This window comes from Drosophila sechellia, chromosome 3R (assembly GCF_004382195.2).
Source record: "Drosophila sechellia strain sech25 chromosome 3R, ASM438219v1, whole genome shotgun sequence".
In the NCBI taxonomy this organism is placed as follows: Eukaryota; Metazoa; Arthropoda; class Insecta; order Diptera; family Drosophilidae; genus Drosophila; species Drosophila sechellia.
The window spans coordinates 27,878,608-27,900,317 of NC_045952.1; the positions used below are offsets into that span (position 1 = coordinate 27,878,608).

Sequence of the window (21,710 nt, forward strand, 5' to 3'; positions counted from 1 at the left end):
CAAGTCCTTCCTCCTGAACTTTCGGCAGCTCTAACTCAGTTAGCCTGCCCAGCTGCGGTCCATGTGTGTCTGTCCTTGTATCCGTATCTGTGTCTGTGTCCGTCCATCGTCCTTGCAGCCGCATCTGTGTGGGTGTGAGCCACTCAACTTCAGCCTGTCATGTTGCACATCGTCTCGGTCGGTGCACTGTTAAAAATGAGTGCCTGAATCAACAATTGTTTGTTGAAAAGCACAAAGAAAGATATCAAAACTCTAATTAAATAAATAATTCTATAGATTACTTTCGGTTATATCAAGGCATTAGAGATTTCTTTCATATTTAAATTCTAAATATTAAATGGCAGCATTTTCTATCAGTACTTTGGCTTTTTGTGAGTCCAGGCTGCTCTGTATTAGTTTCCGCAGGCGACTTTCACGTGGTTAGTTTGCTGCCGCAGACAAAACTATGCACATTTAACGCTAAATGTGCCGCCTGCCACTCCCCCTTTTTCAGCAAGGACCACTCCTGGCCGCCGTCCCCTTTTTCGTAAATCAGCTCTGGCCAAAGCTTTGAAATTTATTTAAATGCTCAAAAGCTCGTAATAAAAGAGACGTAGATTTATGCAGCCGGCTGGCAGATGGCAAGTGGAAAGTGCCAAGTGAGGCTGTAACCAAGTGGCAGCAAGTAGCAAGTAGGCAAAACATTTTGCCCAGGCCTAAAGCCCAAAGCCCCAGCCCTAAGCCTTAAGGCCATGTGTGTCTGGCACTGATTGCCGCAGAAATGTGTATGTGTGTGTGCCATGTACACATGTGCATTGCACATTTTCATTTGCAGTTTTGGCCCACTCCCCACGCACTTAGCCAAATTGCAGTCGGCTTGGCTTCGCCGCGCTGTTTTGGCCAAATGTCTTCGCGCAGTCGCCATCGCAGAAGCGTTAAAACCGCATTTTCAAACTAACACCAGCTAGAAGCTCATATGCAGCATCCTTTTAAAAATGTAAATCCTCGGAAATTTTATGCACATTGTCGTTGCTTTTCTTGCTTTCTTGTTGTTGCTGTCTGCTGGCTTATATAAAATTTTGTAAAATTGCATTTACACCACAAACACATTTGCATTTGAAATGCGCCCCTCGCTGTTGTTGTAGTTGCTGGTGTTACCCATGTTGTTGGTGGTATTACAACTAGAAGAGACCCGATTGCAGGACAGCGGAAATGTCCTGGCCAAAAGGCGCACAGTGGTGCAAAACATCAAGAGAAATGAGTAGTTCCTAAACGATGATGATTTAAAGGGAAAGTTGCATTTAAGATGGCTCCCATCTGAACAACAAATCCAAATTTGTTTTATCATAAGAATCAAGTGCACACAGAACTAAAAAGCTAGAGAGAAATACGAGTCTATTTGGTGTACTCAAATATTTGGCTTACTTTCGTTGGAAAGTACAAAATTTAGAAGTAAATAAAGTGAATTTCTCAAATGCTTTTCCTTTGGTGCCACCGTCCATCTGGCCAAGTTGCTGGTTTTATATTTTTTTACAGATTGTTTAGTCTGCTGCATTTTGTTGCAAATGCCTGGTAGCCTGGAAATCCTGTTTGTCCATATCCTTGGCACACAACATGTCGAGTTTTGCATCTGCAAGGCGGCAAGGACATCGCCAGGACTTGAATTCAACTCCCTTAGAATTTGCAGTCAAAGAGCCATTAATTGAATCAGAACGCTCATTTGTGGGGAAATTATATTGCCGCTTTTGATGTAGTTGAAGATAGAAAACCTTTGACACTCCACAAAGGCGAAAGGGGGCAAATGAATAAGGGGGAGGGTGGGGAGCGTGGCAGGGGCATGAAGAAAGTGGAGAATGGGGCTTAGCAACCGGCGACGACTGAGAACTGTGATTACAGCTTAGGACGCAATTTAATTATAAATAGCGCCAATTAATCAGGGCTTTCTGGCTTGTTCGCCGGCCTTAAGCCGACACAATGACAACCTGCAATGACCGAGAGTCCTGTTCTCCGCTCTTCTGCTGTCCTGCTGTCCTGGCCATTGTCTTCACCTATTTGCCAGCGAATTCCCCGCTCCGGGCAGTTATCCTGATTTGCAGCCATTGTGGGGACCACGCCCAGCGTTTTGCATAACTTAAGCTCTTGCCAACGGGTTGTTCAGCCCTCCTTTCCTGCGTTAATTTGATTTAAGCATTTATGGCATGCGGTCGCTCGCCCAGCGGAATTTTCTGGCATAAGGTCAGGTTTTCGCACTTTCGGGGAGTGGCACTTCTGCGCAACATATTTGCAGGCTTTGGCAAGCGAAAATCCCTGAATAGTGAAAAAAAATATATATTTTGGAGAACAAATTACAGCTTACTATAGTTAGCTAGCAGACTGCACTGCAAAGCATTAAAGTACTAAATTTAAGTGATTTGCATTTAGCCCGCAGTCGCTGTCAACTCTTTCGAAAAACAGCGTCGAAAAGAAAACATTTCGCAGCGAGCACACATCATGCGACCTTCGCACATATTTCAAACCCAAAATTGCGACAACCGAGGGCGTTACACGGTGGGAAAGTGTGCTTCCTACCGCCAATATAGACGGGAAATTTCTATTTTTCTTTTTTGGTGGGTTTCTGGTTTCGCTTCTGGGAGCATGCAGGTTCCATATGCGGTTCCACCTGCGTCGAGTAAAACGCATAAATTTTATTCAATTTCTGTCATTTCACGAAATGTATAAACACATCACGGCGCCTACAACGCGACGGCCACGCCCCCAGAACCGCACACCGCACCTGGGCCGAGCATCGAACCAAAACCAGACTCGCACCGAAACGAAAATCCAGCCAAACCAAACCAAGCCAAACCATAGCAGACCAAAGACCAAACCAGAACGGCACGGAACAGGCCTCCCTGCCTGCATCGTACATTTGCGGTTATGTGGGATTTTTCGGGCCTGAAATACAGCCAAGTTCAAGTTAATAAATCTGGTGCAAAACAAGTGGCTGCCACCAAAAAATTAACTTTAATTAAAGCGTTTTAAAAGATCAATAAGATCATCTTATATCAATATAAAAGTAATTTCCTAAATATGCTCTATTTTCAATCAACAATTTCAATACATTCAAGTTCGAAAGAAAACATTATTTCGCCGCGAACTGTAAAAACGTACATGTGTATATGTGACCGTTTAACCTGAGCGTTACGTATACGCCGTGTGTGCTGCATGGCCAAAAAGCACGCGCCCCAAATAATATTTTCATTTTTCTGCCACTCGAGCAGCGGAAAAGTATTTTGCGCTTAAAGAAGCGCCAGGAAGCGACAGCGGATGTGGCCCAAGGAATGCAAATAAAGCAGGAATAAAATAAGGAAAACACAGTCTTGAGCCGGCCACAAAGGATATGCCACATAAGAAGCTGCCCGTCGAAGCCCCAGAGCCCTGGGAAAACGGATAACCCAGAAACCCAGGGCAGGAAACAACCGGGGCAACAGAAGCAACCGAGGGACCAAGGTGCGGGCCACTCGCTGCGAAGCCGGGCTAAGTAAATTTTCAAAACATTTTGCTCGTCGTTGCGCTTTTGTCGCATTAGCGTACGTGATAACGTCATGGAACAACGGCCCCAACAAAAGCGGGCAAAAACAAGCAGCTAAGGCAGCCCATATGTATGCTAAGATCTAAAATAAGTATAGGTGTACACTGAAAAAAAGGAGCTCAGCTGTGCTGGACTGGAAAGACTAGACAAGTTTCAGTTATATAAGCTATACAAGCTCGGAAAATATCATATTTCTTTAAGTTCCATAAACAATCCACCAACATTTCTTTATGTGTGTGTTTGCATCTGCTTATTTTGCAGACTCCGCTCTATTTTTTGTTATTTTCTCCTTTCTCGCTGAACGTATTGAATTTATTTTTGTAGTAGCTGAGGAACGCCTTCATGAATAAGATGGGAAAAAACAAGCGCACCGAGGAGTCGAGAAATCCAGATATTATCGGCACAAACATAAACTTCAGCGCAAAAGTTTTAAAGTTGGGTGGAAAAAGAAATATTTTCGATTGCTGCTGGTAAAGCTAAAATGCTGCACAAATTTCAGCGAAATTTACCCATAATTGATGGCTTTGGTTAAGCTGAAAACCCATCGATGCCCCACTTCGAGCCACTTGACTGAAGCATTAGAAGAAAGTTGCCAAGCTGGTTGTGTGCCAGTGTGTGTGGTGTGTGTATGCACTGTGTGTATATATCGACAGTCGACGTTCCGCCACAAATCAATGTAAATGGCATGCATGCATTACTCATACGCAGTGTGGTGCGGGGCGCGTGGAAGGATTCGAAAACTTGCAGCTAATGATGCTTCAATTGCTGCTTCTTATGAGTTGCAAAACGTTGAATGAATGAGCGCCATTGCATTCAATGGCCCACGAGAGTCTGTTTTTCGGGGAGCGGGGGTGCAGCAGGGAGTCAAGGGATCCCAGGACCTTCAAGCAGCAGTCTAAGTAAAAGCCAGCAGTCGGAAAAGTGGGTGGGATGATGACGACGACTAGGACGACTACCACGACGACGTTGCTGATAATGATGCATGCGGCAAATCAATTTTGTTGTATTATGCCAAAAGTGTGCACAAGTGCAGTTGCCAGGGGTTTGGGGAGGGGGAAAAAGCATTTGGGTTGGCAAAATGCGGTGGAGAAAATCGTGGGCGGTGGGGCAACATTAGCACTAAGGTTCCACCCAGACGCTCAGCTTTTATGTTGTGCCCTCTGCTCGCTGAATGATTTTCAGCTATTTTTTGTGTATTTTGTTTGGTTTGCCAGCGGGTTTTCCTCGCTTTTTATGTGTCACGCCCCCGCAGCAATGCCATTTTTGTGTCGTAATACTTTGGGGGCATGTGGCATGCTCCAACATCCTTCTGCGCTCCACTTTTTTTCGCTCGCAAGTCCTTAAGCGACGCCTTATTCAAGGAGCTGCTCTATTGGATGTGTAACAAATGTTGCACTTTCTATACAGCTGCAGTTTTTCTCCGCTGTCGAATTAGTTACTTTGGCTAGAGGAAAACGAAAACGTATACATTGGAAAGGGATTTTCGTTGATTCGCCAGCCTCGAAACAAATTAATAACTTTACACATTCTTTTGGGATTTATGTCCTAATGAGTTGTTAGTTTTGATCGATTGGATGATGTCAAAACGACTTTTTATTACTTATTGTTTACTGAAACTAAATAATTAGTCTGTGTATTCGAATACTTCACTACTATTGACCAAAGTTAAACTTTAAACAGCATGTATGTAATTCATAAAAAACGCGCACAAATAATATTTTATAATGGATATTTTCTCTGGGAGCATTCCAAACAATTCAGTCGTAATTAAAACAAATTCTGCGCACCACATATGCAATGTTTTAAAAAAGTTTTGGTTTGTGTTTGTGAAACACAAAAAACATCTGAAATTATATTGACAAAACAAAAGTGCAAACAATTTTATTAACCTTCGCATAAGTGCAGACAAAATGTGTAAAATACACAACGAAATGGAAGGATGAAAAATTAAATTTTTATTATAGATTGCTGGCTTGAAAATTGAATTGATGTCGTTCGATGTTGAGTTTCATGACCCTTTAACGACTTTATAATCGAGCATCAAACAGAAAAAAGGCAGCAAGAGTATAAAAAGGAAATCAGAGCGCTTCTTCGATTTTTTGGGACACTGCCGAACTGTTACAACATTTTCATTTCAATCTTATTAAAATGTTACACTCTCCACTCCACTCCACTGCCCTTCACTCGCTTTGGGCACAATTTGGTATTGAAATAAGTTTTTAAATTAATTTTTTGTTAGCTAAAGTTGGCCAAACTGAGCTGAATGGCATCCCGCCGCCCCCTCACAGTTTCCTACCCCTCAGCATTTTTTTCAGTGAAGAGATTCTGAGGGAAATGGGCGTGTGAATGGACCAATTGTGTTCCATATTGATTGAATCGAGGGGCAGAGCCTGTGCCTCTGCCTGCCTGTGTGTATAAACAGCAATTGTTGGCTATTTGTTGCAGCCAAATTGAAAAACTTTTGCTACTGGCTCGGCCTGCCCGCCACTGATTGACAGAAATGTTACAGGGCAGCAAAAAATTGCAATTAAATTATAATTGTTGCCTGACTGCCTGCCCCATCGACCCGATTTATTTTTGGGGGGAAAAAATCAGTAAAAAGCGTTCGGTTCGCCCCCAAAAAGTATCTTACGGAAATTTCCAATGCCACAATTGCGTGTTTATTTATGAAAGCGCTAGTAACGTGCCCCCAGTGCAGCAGAATTTTCCGAATTTCCACAACTCTCCACCCCGCCCCCCGCCTTGTCTGCTACAATTTCGTGTGCATTTCATTTGCCACATTGTTGAAGCGCTTTTAAACCGAAACTCCGAACTTTTCTCCCTTTTTTGCGCACTAGCGCATAAATCACATAAACAACGTTCTCTGATTTCTCGCATATGATATTTGTGATTTCCGTAGAAGGAGATGGATAACCAAGCAGAGAGTTTTCTGCAAACATTCCCAAAAAACAGGGGAAAAAAGCTATACAAACATCCAGTAAAACAAACAGAGCAAAGCAAATAAAAGATCCAAAAGATACCGAACCGAACTGAAACTCCTCCGTGATGAGCAATAAAAATCAGAATACAATGAGACGACAGCTGAGTTATTACATTGCCTTTTTGGCCACGATTTGTTATGATTTCTCCTGAGCGCTTGCAACATTGCAATGCATTTTATGCTGCTATTAAAACATATATTTTTCCGCTTTTTTTCTGCTTTCGGATGCGTTCCGCCCTCGTCGAATGCATCTTGATTTTTCGCGTTGATAAAGTTGCCAGGAAAATAATTTAGAACCCCCGACATGTCACACACACATCTTATGTAGTTTCGTGTAATCCGGTAGCTCATTGCTTATATCTCTCTGGCCATTTGCCATTTTTATTTCACTTGCCACACTTCTGCCACCGCCCAGTGAGCTACATTTTTCAATTTACTTGGGGACAGACTCAGACCTAGACCCCAAAATAAAAAAAAAGATACAGCACAAACCCAGGCAGCCGGCAAAACTTCAGAGCTCCCTTCGACGTAAATTTACACATTTTTCTGCCACATTAAGCGGCCCAAGCCGGGCTGGTTTCATTCGAATTGGGTTGAGTTGGGTCGTGTTTCTGCCGGGAAATTCCCCAAAGTGCAATAAACATGCGCGCTACAGTGCCACACATTCGTATATCGACACTTTCGATGGCCTACTTAAATGCAAAGAGACAAAAAGGGCGAAATTGGATCTGGCCGATTCCCTCGAAGCATCGTTTTAAGCCTTGAAATATGGCTTGGATTATTTTGCCAATCAGCAAAATTTAAAAGTGCCAAATAATGCATCCTTAAAACGCATTTTTGCATCTGAGACACTCGTTGAGTTGAAAACTTATTTAAATTAAAATTTTCCAATTCGAAGATGTCGGTTTAAGGCTAGGTGTCCAAATTTTAAGCTTTTCTTTCGTACAATTAAAAGTATAAGTCAATTAAATTAAAAAACGCATTGAGAAACGTCTGTTTAAAAATGAAATAAATAATATTTTATTGTCTTTCTCTAACTTTCCATGTGGGCACTTTAAAAGAAAGAAGTCATTCAGTTTCTGGCCTCAATCCTCGAGCGAAAGTTCTCTATTTATTCTAGTTTCCATCTATACAAGTTTATAAGTATACAGATATATAGAGGAACATTCAGACTTCGTATTGTTAAACACTCGACGGTTAAGGGCTGCACAAATATTTATTGTGTCATTGATTTTGCCGCTAAGCCGTCGACGGGATTCAGTTCAGTTCAGTTCGGTTCAATCGACTATCGGCTTTCGACTTTTCTTCGGGTCCGTGGCCTTTCCTTTTCGCTTTTCCCATTCTCCGTACTTATCCAGAGCACTGCAGTCGGCGGAAACTTCAGTGGGAAAGTGGCGGAGCAAATATTAAATATCACCCGGCGAGGATAAGGAACAACAGAGGGAAAACGCAGTCAGAAGGACTTGCCAGCTGATTGGATGTGAAATTTAATTTCACACAATGCTATTGGATGGCAGAGGAACCCCACTCCCCACTCTAATTTGCAGTATAAGCTGCGAACTAGAGCTTTAAAAATTTATAATAATATGCAGCCGTGGGAATTTACACTTCTATTTGAGGTTCATTTAATTGCGGCGGCAGGACTGACCAAAAAAAAATGCACGAACATTGCTGACTTGATTGAGTTACACTTCTAGCATATCACCAAAATATTTGTTGCAATATTATTGAAATACCAGCACTCTTGGCGCGTTAATTAATTAAAATTCCCTTCTCTCCTTCAATTGCAGGTAAGTCGATGCGTTGCGTGCTGCAATTTATGCCCGGGTATGTCAATATATCAGCCAATAATTTGCCTATGACTTGTCAGTGGTTTAATTAAAATGAACTGCAGCATGAAGAGTGCACACATATAGCCATATATCCATATATATATCCATGCCACCACGATGGTAATAAAATAGAGAGTTTCGCCAGCCGGACAGCCAATGGCGTGTAAATAAAACTAATCCAGAGTTGAGCGACCGCATAAATCAGCCGCAGATCGAAATGTTGCAAGGTGGGAATGGGAATGGAATCAGAAGTGGGGCAAAATGGGCAGTTCGAGCCAGTCAGGTGAATGTAATTATAAATCATCGGTGCTCAGCCACACATATGCAATATAAAAAGGTAGCTGCAGGCCTAATTGGCTTGCCACGAGTGAGAATACACAACATGCATCAATAATTCATGAAATTAAATAGCCTCCTTTCCGCAGGACGGGGCACTTGATAGACTCAACTCTTCTGACAGGTTCATATCACGTCACTCATACGCCCCGTTTCCTGCAGCTGTCACATAAAAAGCAGACGGCAATTTACATATTTATCCCCTTGTTTAGACGCACACAGCTGGCAGTTCTGACGAGCTGACAACATCATAATAATAAATTAAAATATATTAGCGCTTAATTAAAATTATCAATATACCCCGGCCACATCGCGATTTGTCACCGAGTTCGAGTTTGAGTTGCCCAGACTCCTAGTCCATAATTCACAGCGCCTCCTGACAGCAGTTGGCGTGTTTTTGCGGCCTGGCTTAAAAATAATAAATACTTTTCATCTAAATCCATATTTATTTAACGGCAATCGCGGGCCGCACAACACAATTAATTAAGTGCGCGGCTTTATTGTTTATTTAACGCCTCGGCTTCGCCGGTTTCGGCCAGCCTTGTCTCATATGGGATTTTAAAATCGTGACAGGCGCTTAGCCAGGCGAAATATTTTCGAAAACATTCCATTTCATTTGGAGCGGAAAAAGTGGCGCATAATTAAATATGAAAGTGAGTGTTTAGTGCGCTGTGGGTGGGATTTAAAATGGAAAACAGTGAAAACATTTATAATGCCTGGACTTAAATTCAAATATAAATAATGTCGGGATCATATAAAGCAAATAGAACGAGCTGAAACGAACTTCCCTGGACATTTGCCAGCTCATTTTTCACCTTAGTCAACTAACTGCGAACAGGACTCGATTGCAGGACTCCCGGCATATCCGTACGTGAATATAAATCAATCAAGCTCCAAACTGCACTACGCCACATCCTGCCCTTCAGACGCAGGACTAATCGCAGTCCTGGCAACTGGAAATGTGGATATATGGACATATGGAGAGGTGATGTTGTAATGAGTGCCGAGGATCGATTTCCGTTTGCAATAACTCAACTCCAAAAGGCGAAATCCAATCTCAATAGCATCCTGGTGCCTCGCAGAAGCTACCCACACCACAGCGAAGGACCTTTACAAGTGTTTACAGTTATTAATCTGATTATATTTAACGTGCAGAGCCAGTGGCAGAAGGAGTTATCTACAAATACGGCATTTCCACGTTATCTGTGAGGGATTCTCCGTGCCCCCGCCACCGGCTTTCCCATTTTCCCTCTCGACTGGCGCACATTTCACTCGAAACTTTTCAAGTGCCCATATAAGTAATGACATATCAGTCTGACGACGTCGACTGTTCTTGGATGTGAGTGGGCGGTGGGTGGTGCTTGGTGCTTGGTGGGCGGGGTTGAAGGTTGAGTGCTCTGAGAAGCTGGCTTCTTGTCAGTCGTTTTGCCAATTGACAGGATGACAAGTGAGCAGCAGGAGAATTCCACTCGTACATACGGAAATATGTAAAGTTAAAACAACTCAAAAAGAAAAAAGAAAAAAACAGCAGCCAAAAAATTTTTGCTATAAAAAGTTTTCAGCTGCGACAACTTTTGCTTAACTTTTGCCAGCAAAATGTGCAACTCTCAGTGTGCTCACATATTTGAATCTATATCTATGTAGATGTGTTGCATGTAGAAAAATACACTCTAAATTCAAACATTTTAATGTCGAATTTAAGTGGTTAAAAACTCAGCAGTTATGACAAGAGAATTAAATATCAATTTAATATGTAACCTACCGGATTCCCATTCCTCTTAAATTTGCAGAACTACTTCTCGATTGAAATCCCTTGTTTTTTGGACTGTGCACTTTTATTTAATACATATACATTTTGAGCTTTGTTTGGTCCTGCGTGTCCTGCTCAAACTTGCCAGCAAGATTTAATTAATCAATTATAACGATAGCAAACTTTTTTCGCCCAGCTGGTAACATGACAGTCGAAAAAGGAAGCCGGAAACCACAGATAAATCCAAATGTCACAATCTCTTTAACAATTTAAACTAAAGAGGCATGGACTTCGTATATTTTTCGGGGCGTGGCACTTGCAAATTGATGCGTTCCGAAAATATAATAAATATGCAAGCGACATTATTTATGTGACAGCTGTGATTCTTTTGCGAACCTAGCTGCAATACACTTGGGCAAAATAAATCCAAATTAGAGACGGTTGCCAAATGCATTTATCAATTAATAGAGAGGGAGATTGAGAGCATTGTGCTTCGGCCACAAAGGCTTTATTTAACTGACTTTGGTCACTGGATGCTGGTCACTGGTTGCTGGCCAGGCTAAACCTTTTAGTTGATCAATCTCAACGGAAACCTCTTGACAATTAATTGAAAATGGTTGGCATGTGGAAAAACCTCAAAACTATTGAGAGTACAAGTGCAGCCGTCTCGCTTTCGTCCTTTGTCATCTGGAGTATTGCATAAAATATGCCAATGTTCTGGGATCTCCGAGGACTCCCAACGACAACGCATTCATCACCATTTGCTTAAAGTGACGCCTCAACACCCACACACACACACACATACATATACACTGGCAAAAAAAAGGAGAGTGTATCGCACGCAAAGCACAGTGCAACTTCAGTTCATCCGGAGTGAGCATTTTTTAACACTCATACGCCCCTTTGGCCATGCAGCTGCACACACTTCGATATGCCCAACTTTCTCTGGCATATCCCTGCTATATTTTGTCATATTCCCTGTTGCAACTGCCATTGTTGTTGTCTTTTATGGTTCATCAAAGCTTCAACATTGTTTGGTCACAGTTGTTGGCCAACATCTCCTCCTCCTCTCTCCTCCCTGCCCACCAGCCACCCTGCCTTACATTTTCCACTTCCCATTTTGCCACCGCTCTCGTTCGTCATACTTCCGTAGCTGTCTTGTGAAATTTTTCCGGTGGGAGTTAAAATATGCACAAACTGATTCCCTTTGCCAGTTTTCCCTCTGTTTTCCTTGTTGCCCCTTCATCCCCTCTGCCCCCAGCTGTTGGACTGACTTTTTCGCTTTGGCCCGCAAAGTTGCAAAAAAACACTAAGAAAAATTAGGAATCATTCCACTTCGAAAGTTTGTTTTTTTTAACTACATTTTAGCTTATTGCTGATCAGATCCACCGTAATCTGAACTTTACAAGTGAGCACCCAACTCATAAAAAGAAAAACCATTTAGCTACAATTTGACAAGTTGATTTTGGCAAGTGTAGTTCGCCCGTCAGCCCTGTAGTTATGCTCCACTGCATGTGCAACTTGTCTGTTGTTTATGACGCCCTGCGCTGCCACGCCCTCTCCGCCACACCGCCCCTTCTAGACCGTGTGTGGTGGTGTGCGTGTGTCATCATCATCATCAACATCATCATACGTCTCGGTTTCGTGCTGAAATCGCAGGCATATTATCTACACACACATGCACACACCTTGACGACATAAATGAGACCTGGCGAAGGGAGAGCGCAAAAGGATAAGGGATATGGGATAAAGGATATATGGAAAAGGAAGCAGATCTCAACACTTGGCTGGCGCTCCAAATGGAAACCACTTTGGCTGCTGGCACCGGCACTTCCCACAGATTTAAAACTTAACCTTTAATTTGCACCTTTTATCTGACCCAACTTTTAAGCTCCATCGCCTTTATATTTTTATGCCCTCTTCAAGTTCTTTTATCCGTTTTTGTGGCTCCTCCATTGCCATAAAACTTGGCCACACCTGCTAATCAAGTTTGACTCTATAACACGCTTATCCCCTAAGCTGTTAACATTAGAAATTTAAAATGCTCAATCGTAGAAAGCAAAAGGATATTGTGTTTGAAAAATATCACAAATTAGACAGCTAAAGCTGTGAATTATTACAGACTATCAGTAAAAAATGTAAGTAATTGAAACACATTCTAGTTTCTAATTAAATTAAACCAACTATGTGTGATCATGTGCATCTCCGACACAATTTATCTTTGTCTGCTCATTTTGCGCTTGCACAAATCCAGAGAAAGAAGTGGAAAAAAACCAGGAAAAGCCAGCCCAAAGAGAGCAGCAAATATTTTTCAATAAAATTGCATTTTTCCAAGGAATTTATTGAAGTTGCAGCGGTGCACTGGAGCAATGGAAAACCGGCAGTGGTGGCAGCTTCGCACACATTTTGCGAAGATTGTTTACTGTGAGTAATGGCCCAGACAAATGGCAGCCAGCTCAACAGACTCCACAGACTCGGTGCTCCTCGATTTGGAGCTGGTGATTCCATTGTGAGGACGTTGGCATGCAGATCATTGCAGCGACAGAAATATTATTATGCCAGCATTATGTACACAATGTTGTCTGCCATTTAGTCAGCTCTTTCGACAACTCGGCACTTGATTCCGAAGTGGCACCCCCAACAAAAGCCCAGAAAACCACTCTCATGTCGCATGCCGCACGCTGCTTCATGCTCCGTAATGGAAATCATAAATTTCACAGCCTGTCCCCGAGCTCTTGAATCTTGATGCGGCCTGCAATTGATATGTCTGGGTGCACGGGTTGATCATCTGACATCTGATGGAAAGCCCGATGAACAGGTGGTCCGAAAACCACACTTCCTCTGTCCTCGGGCACTGGCAAATTACTCTCAGTTGCAAAATAACACTTTTGTATAGTTGATTTCAAGAGAGACAGCTAAGATTTATACCAGTTTGTTTGGTTTGTTCCGTGTGAGACCCTTGCATATGTTTAAAACAAAGTAATTTCGAAAAAATAAAACGGATTTATGAACTTGAAAACACATTCATTCGCTAGATTGTAATGTGGAAAAGGCGAATCCACTGAGGCGTTTTAATAGCATATCTTTTTTTATTCCATAACTCGCACTTTTATGCGCAGTTAACTTTTTGTTATTATCACAAAGCCCACCCTGGGTGGGCATAAAATCCAGAAAAAATCATTAAAAATTACCCAAAAACTTGGACGACGTTTAACTGCAATATTTTTCACTTATTTCGCCGGCACTGAGCGGATAATTTCCGCTGCTTTGTAACGGCAACCGGCAAATTGCATTGAGTGTGTGAGCATGAAATTAAATTCCGTGCAAACAACAATAACCCTTTGAGGCAGCTAGGAGCTCCGGCAGGACCATCATCATTATCCCCGCCACACCAGCAATAACAGAAACATTTTGTGGGGCGGGGCGCAGGGGATTTTTTCTTTGGCCAAAGGGCCGGCGGGCAAAAAGGTACGACAGCCAAATAAATTGAATCGAATTTAATGTCAAAAGAGCAGCATATAATTGGCCTAATGCTACGGGTGGCTGCAACACGGTGTCGCACGCAATAATACAGCACAAGCTGCAACTGTGAGGCACCAACACTAACACAAACCACAATGCACTGGGAGAAAGCGGTACAAAGGTCATAAAAATATAGCTATTAAGAAGCGATTATTTCATAAACAGTTTATTTCAACGAGTTTAGATTGCTTTGGGTTTGGAAAACAAATACATGCCCTAGAGGTTCCCTTAGTTTCTCTCAGTGAACTCCTGCATTCGGTGACCTCTCCCCGTTTTCTTTGCCACCACCTCTCTGTTTCAGTTATTGCCTTTGTGCGTTTGGCGCTAAAAGCGCAAAATTCAGTTTCGTTTTATTGTTCGTTAGTTAAACAACGGGGCAGAGGGTGCGGGAGTGGGCGTGGTAATTGCATTTCGCCCACCTGTGACGCTTGGTTACCTTTTGGCACAGCAGCTGGCAGAAGCAGCGGGACGCGGGGCGTAAGAGCAATGTTTATACGCAGGCAGCAGGCACATCACACAAAGGATGTTCGCAGCAGCACTCACCGCCCCAAAACAAATCATAAAACAATAATTAACCCACTGCCCCGGGAACTCGAATCGAAGTCGAACCGAATAATGGCCAAAACCGCCCTCCGATCCCAGTTGGGAGCAGCAGGCCAGGCCAACAGGCCAACGGGCCAACGGGCTAAAGGAAAGCTTTCAAAGAGTTGGTAACCGATCCCCGACTTGAGCTCTCTCTTGCTGCAGCAGCACACTGGCCACATAATTGACCCACTTAGCTGGAGGCACAGCGATTCCATTTCATTGCTTTTGTGGTTCTGCCAACGTCCATTTGACATGTACCCACTTGACTTGGATATTGGCCATCCGCAACATGAGCTCGGACTTCGAGTTGGTTGACCAGTCAGGCAGCTGCATTTGTTGGCCCGAAGGCCATGCGGAGGCTGGATTCGCAAACGAGCATTAGCTCAAATCAGGATAATGCCGAGTAATCGTGTTTGGGAGCAGCTCTACTTTCAGTAGACTTTGCATTCCAAATGGAAACATTAGTTAGCAAGGTGATTCGGCATGGTTTTCTTCTTCTCCGTAATATTTTTCTTTAAGGAAACGCCGACTTAATTTATGAACATAAAAAAGAAGTATGTTGGTGTTGTTATCTCCACTTAGCTGCACATTCTCTCGAAACCATTTATTGTTGTTTAACTGAGTCCCATTTTTAGAATCATCCGGCGATAATGTATTCATGGCTAAATACAAAACTCACAATACACGGATGTATCCCCTGGCAACTTGTTTGCCCCTGTTCGGCACGAGGATTTTCAATGACAGTGCTGATCAAGAAGCTGGTTCTCCCATTTAGCATTTATCGCCTTTCAGGGGGAATCTCTTATTCATAGCCGTGTGCTCGGCTCACCGTCTTACCGGAGCGCTTTGCACATAAATTTTCCAGCGTTTTTGTCACAATTTCTTATCTCATAAGCATAAAATTAACAACCAACAAAAATGGCGACAAAATCAACGTAAGAAAGAGGGATTTGGGTACTGAGCGTTATTTAAAATCGACGCCTGCGGCGCAGCTATAAAAATTTGTGCGCGATAAAATGGAATTATGAGGGCGTCGAAGGCGGAAGGACGACGAGGACAACAAGGACGACAAGGACAACAAGGACGACAAGGACAATGATGCGGGTGCGAGGGAGCGACACGTGTTCTTATTAATTTTAATGCATATTAAAAATCGCATCCCTCAGGGCGTGCCTTTAAAGCGAGGGCGAACCGGATCAATAAGGACCCCAGAAGAAGGTAACATAATGGACCCCGAACTCGTAAAACCCCCCAAAACCACACAAGAAAAACCGTCATGTATACGTATACGTATGTACTAACCACACACACACTTGTGCATTTGCGAGGGACAGACTTATGTTTATTGGGCTTTATAGCATAGCGCTCATCTCGGCGCAGCTCGATGGTCCTGCGGTTGTCTCTCGGCCCACGTTTTTGTAGCTCTGTTAAAACATCTTAATAGAAAACAGATAATTCATAAAATATTTACTAAGTGGCTAGCTAACACACACACACACACAATCCAAGTTATAAGGCCTCTAAATCAGTCGCTGGCAGGGGGCACAAATGCCAAAGGCAATGTACGCCCATGTAAAATGAACCGAGTTTCTGCCACAGTTGTGGTTATGATTTTTACAACCGCCACATCATGCCCTCTCTCTTCGTTCTCATTAGATTCAGAAAGGGTATGCTCGACTTTACGAGAAACATGCGAAACTTAAAAAATATTATATGAAAACAAGGCAACAATGCCTCTGTCAAACTTCTTATGGCATTTTTAAATAGAAAATGGTTTGATTTCGACTCACATATGTACATAAAGATGGCTCCAGCATTAGGTGTGTTCTGAAAATAAAAATTAAAAAAATTAGTAAAATTAGCAATTCGTTGTTCTATCTAAAAAAGTACTGATAAAGAAAAGAAATTTCTTGTCCTACAGTATTCCCCATTCGACGCGTTCACACCAGCGGCCATTCCGTCTTGTTCTCACTGCTGCTCACACTTTACACTGTGCAGATAAATAATGCACAAAAGTTGTTCATTTAACTTTGCTTGTTTGTTTCATTTCATTTGGTCTGCCGGCTCCGTTGTCTTGTTCGCCAGCCGTTCCTTCTGGTGTTTGGTTTCCAGATTCGGATTCGGTCTGCCATGTGCCGCGAATAAATCTCGGAGGATGGTAAAGCGCGGGTAGCGGAAAAAAGTTAAGAAAACTCATTCACATAATTTTGCAGTTTATTGTGAGCTGCTGTTGGCCCCAAATACACACACACACAGACACCTGGCCGAAACGAAGTGCGGCATAAAGCTGCTCTAATTACCAGGACCCAAAAACGGGGCAAAAGAAAACCATAAAATATAAATAAAAATCATTCATTTCGTGCACGTTGCCGGAGCCTGGGGCAACTTATTGTACTCTTCCTGCTGCTCCATACATTTATCCTTAGGATCCTTGGGATCCTTAGGCTCTGCCGTGCGACTCCTTCCGAGCGTTAAATTTTTATAGGCTACACTTGGGCGCCGACCAAGTTACTGCCACTTAATGAATTAACATTATTTTGATGGGTTTTATGCTTTTTTTATACTCCGCCTGCCGCACTTGCCCCACAGCAGCTGCGGTTGCCATTGGCTATTGGTCATGGCGGGCAACACCTCGCCGGATGGCTTTTAACTTTTTAATAAGCCACAAATAATACGGCGGCACAGAAACATATTATATTCGAGCGTAAGCATAATTCAAATCATTTCATTAACATTTTCGCGGTCCGCGCATCCTTTTTTACGATTTTTCACTGGCAGCTCGGGGAAATTACTTTTTAAGTACTTAACTTCAATGCAGCGGCAAAAGTTTTGAGTTCTGCAGTAAAGCAAAACACTGAGGGATAAAACAGCTTATAAAGTTGCGCAAAATACCTGTTCGTTTTGGGAATGCATTAAATCTAAATTGAGAATGAAGGAAGTACCAATAAAAACATACAAAAAGTTACTAAAATTATTTTAAAGCATTAATGTATATGAATATTATATATATATAACTTTAATATGATATTGCTTAAACAATAATATTTTTCCCTCAGTGAGTAAAAACCAAAAAAAAAATGAAGCACTAGCGCCGAAGTGAAAGTTTTTATTAAATGCATAAAACGAGTCAAAGTCCTGGGCTGCCAAAGGCTGTATGCCACATACCTATATAGATCCCTATACGTATACGCCAGGACTTCGACTGTGTGTGTGTGTGAGTTTCGGGTGTGGGCGTGTTTTGGCTGTGTGCGTGTAGGACCATAAATCTAAGTGCTTTAACGCCTTTGGGGCGACTTGGCAACGCCTACTTTTGCGGCTGATGTAACTGCCAGTTACCAAAGTCTGCGTCTGTATTTGTAACTGTATAGGTGTATAGGTGTAGGTGGCTGTGTAAGTGCGGATGTATGTGTGCTGGTTACCCGCTACCGTTATAATGAGTTTTCAAGTGGTTCCCTGCATAGGCAGGTAATTTCATTCTAATGCCTAATGATGTATCTTCCGTGGGCGGAAACTTGCACAATGAAAAGGGGCGGTGCTGGGGGAAGGGGCTGAAATTCTATCCCAACTATGTTAGTTAAACGGATTTTAAGTGCAGTGATTATGATTGCATATTTAAACTATTTTATGATCTTGGAACCATTACGCATAATTGTGTGTTTCGAACTAAATTGCTACTATAAATTGGGATATGGCTGTATAAGCTTAAAGGTTGAAATATATGCTTATATTTTAAAAAGGTATATACAATATTTTTTGATAAAATATAGTATGATATACCGACCTACTATAAAGCAGAGTGCTATATTTAAATATGAGCTCATTGGCTTCTTCTTTTTCCTCACAAACCAGTTGTGACGTTTTATCTCTTGGCAACTACAAACTAATTACAATCGATAAGGGCAATTCAGGCTATTAAATCCAGAGATAATAGGAAATATCCAATATTAACGTGTACTTGCCCACCGGCTGCTATCGAAACAAGCTGAGCGATAAGCAGATATTCTACAATTTGGCACATTTTATTGGGAATTGGTAGTTGGAAAAGACGCAGCGAATTCAAATTGCGCGCCAAAGGCGTGGGAATTTAAAATTCTGAAGAAAGGTCGAATTTCCCCCTACTCGCTGGTACCAAAAAGTGGCGAGTTCGAGGCACACCATTAAAAGAGCAAAAATATATACGAAATGCTCTTATACACGTCGTTCTCTTCGCCGCAAAATGTGTATGTGAGCGAGCAGCTGCCGCACTTGGACGGCGAATTCATCTCAACGCCGCAAACGCGGCGAATGTATCCGTCTCTTTCCCTGTCATCATCATCAGTCGCCGTCGTCGTCTCGTCGCTGTGGTTTTTATTCCGATTGTGGCCAGGCAAAAAGAGGCAAATATCTGGGAAAATTAAACAATATCCTAAGTGAAACAAACTAAAACATGAGTTAAACAGTGTGTGAACTGGGAACCTATGAAAAACCGAAAGAAAACCGTGAAAATCGCCTGAAAAGCCAGGTGTTTAGTTGGTGGTTAGAAAAGAAAGAACTGGCTTCTCTGTGCGCAGCAGCCGCCTTTTTTCCGAACGTAAAAACCTATAGGCAATCCATCAGATACTTTTGTATCTCTGGAGCAAAGATACGCTAAAAAACAGTGTTAAATGAAGTTAAAAGCTGCCAAATGGACGGCAGTCCAAAACAAACAATAAAACCAACATTTGTGTCACATCAGAAAGATATAACGAAACGAAAAACCCAATAATATAATCCCATACGAATTCAACAAGAATTATAGTTCCAAATTTTTTAGTGTTGCTGCCTCTTCTTCGGCTTCTTGTTTTTGTTGCTCCCTTTGTTCGCCTTTGTTGTTGTTGCTGCTGCTGTTGCGAATAGCATTTTGTGTACCTTTCAAGAAATCAATAAAACAACAAAAACGAGTATCTCTCTCTCTCTCTCTCGCCGAGGCTCTCTCTCTCGCTCCTTATATATATTTTTCTGTGTTTTGTTGACATTTTGCCGCTTTGTCTGCGGCGAATGAAGCTCGGCTTGGAAAATATCATAATTTAGCATATTGAGCAGATGCGAAATTGGACAAAAACCACCGGATGGTGGAGCAGAAAACAAAGAACCCCTGTGAAATTTTAAAAAATTATAAACTGCGCAAATTCGCTGACAGTTAAATGACACAATTCCGGCTGAAAACTTTTTTTTGGGGCTGGGCCGCACATTTTCTGCAGCGAATTCGTTACCCCCTCCTTCTGACAACCGTACTTCGCATCCGTAACCGTAGCACGTGCACTGCTAGTCCGCTCTATTGATTTTTCGCACATCCCACGGGCGCCCATTTTCCCGTTTTCCCTCGGCTTGCCACCCATTTCCCGGTTCCGGATTCTCGGCGCTAGCTGCATATGCGCATGTTCACTCCAAGCATTTTCATCTATTTTCGCAATCCCAGTGCACTGACCTTAGCCCATGACTGTCAACATTTTCGGACACACTGCGCGGAATTTTGTGATCTTAGCAAATGCAGTGCAAATATATAGCTATATACTTAACTATGATGCAATTAATGATTGTTATTGGTTAATATTGCAGGTTTCTTGTGAAACTAACACTTGAAAAGTACATTGTGTACTTTTTGTATCCATGAATTTGTATCTATTTAAACAATTAAATATGTTAGGTATTTCCAGTTTTCTTTTATACCGATCATTCATTTTTCTCAGTGCATCAGCTACTTTTCCGTCACTTGACTGCATTTAGGTACACATTTGTTTGGCTTACAAATTAACGCCATTCGAAGTGTTGGCTGGATAAACAAACAAGTGATTTTATTTCATAGCGTCCACAATGTGGGCCATTCATAAGAGGCGATTGGGGGCTCCGGTGGGTAAACAAACTGAAACTGCTGGTACTACAGCTGAATCAGAATCCCAAACAGAAACAGATCCCCAAGTGGGGCAACTCCTCTTCGGAAGTGGAAGTGGATGTGGGTTATCAGTGAATCTCACGCTCATTACGAGGTGGGAGTAGTCCGGAGTTTGTATTTGTTTGCTCTGCAGGTAGTGGGATTGCAGCACGCGAGTGCTTCCAGGAAAATGCATTCCATTGCGTTTGGGAATTGGGAAATTGTTCAAAGTATTAGCGCTAATAATTGCTTAGAATAGGAACGCCACTCTAGAGAAATGAAATTTGTATACAATTTGTATTGATTCGTTCTATTTTAAATGAAAACCCACTCCTTTTAACAAGTAATCGGCTTATGTTGGTTTTAGCGGACCAAAACCGTAGTAAGCTCTACTTCCGTTGAAGAAGCCCACGCATTTCCACATTTTCTTCCGGTTACCTGGGATATTACTTCCCCTTCCGAGCCATTTTCACTTTTTATCAAAACCCAAGACAGATAAATTGTCTATTATTTGAATGGTTTTTGCATCTACAAGCGGGGCACTGAATAATGGACATCATGCGGAGCCCATGTCGTCACGATATGTCAATATGTCCAGATTTTGTGAACAGAAAGAAAAACGACACAACCCACTACTACGAAAAAGAGAACTCTGAAGAGGCGACTTCCCACTGGTTTCGGCCTGCAGTTGTCAGGCAATTTTCCTTCTTCCAATTGATTTTTCCACTTTGCCCGCTGTATTTTTAGTGATTTTCAATTATCTGTCAGTTGTTGTCGGGTCGGGTCGGCGGATAATGCAAATCATCGTCGAGTTCTAGAGCCGTAGAATCGGGCTTTAGAATCCGTGTTGTCCACTCGCCAGTCTTTGACCCGTTTAGCGTTATTAAGCACTTACTGGCCACAAATGGCCGACAATTGTCGCTTGATTGGCCAATTTCCCCGTTTGGATCAGCGACTTTGGACGCGACTTCGACCCGCTTAACCATTTCATTTTATGGTTTTCCCCCCGCCATTTTCCTTCCTCGCCGCAAATTCAATAATATTTTGTGTTTCTATTTTTATAAAGCGCCCTTTTACTTGTGGGGCACTCCAGAACCAGCACATCTGTGTCTGTCTGCTAGAGAGAAAAATACAGATATCGAATGTCACCAGCAACTTACTTATGCTCTAGAAGATTAGTCAGCCACCAAGAAAATTCTGATTCTGAATCTATAACAGAAACACAAATCACAACTTAAGCTACTTAACTTTAAACATATAATAGT

At 42.3% G+C, this 21,710-nt stretch overlaps 2 protein-coding genes across 4 annotated transcripts in view; one reads left to right on the forward strand and one right to left on the reverse strand.

Annotated features, from left to right (window-relative positions):
* LOC6612691 (tyrosine-protein phosphatase 99A) overlaps nucleotides 1–21,710 on the forward strand; it is a 106,409-nt gene that overhangs the window by 58,596 nt on the left and 26,103 nt on the right. The gene's annotated exons all lie outside the window — the stretch shown is intronic.
* Nucleotides 16,108–21,710, reverse strand: part of LOC6612692 (uncharacterized protein C2orf42 homolog) — a 34,092-nt gene continuing 28,489 nt past the window's right edge. Inside the window, exon 4 of the mRNA XM_032720366.1 lies at nucleotides 16,108–16,382. The gene's annotated coding sequence lies outside the window, so the exon portion shown is untranslated. The remainder of the gene's footprint in view (nucleotides 16,383–21,710) is intronic.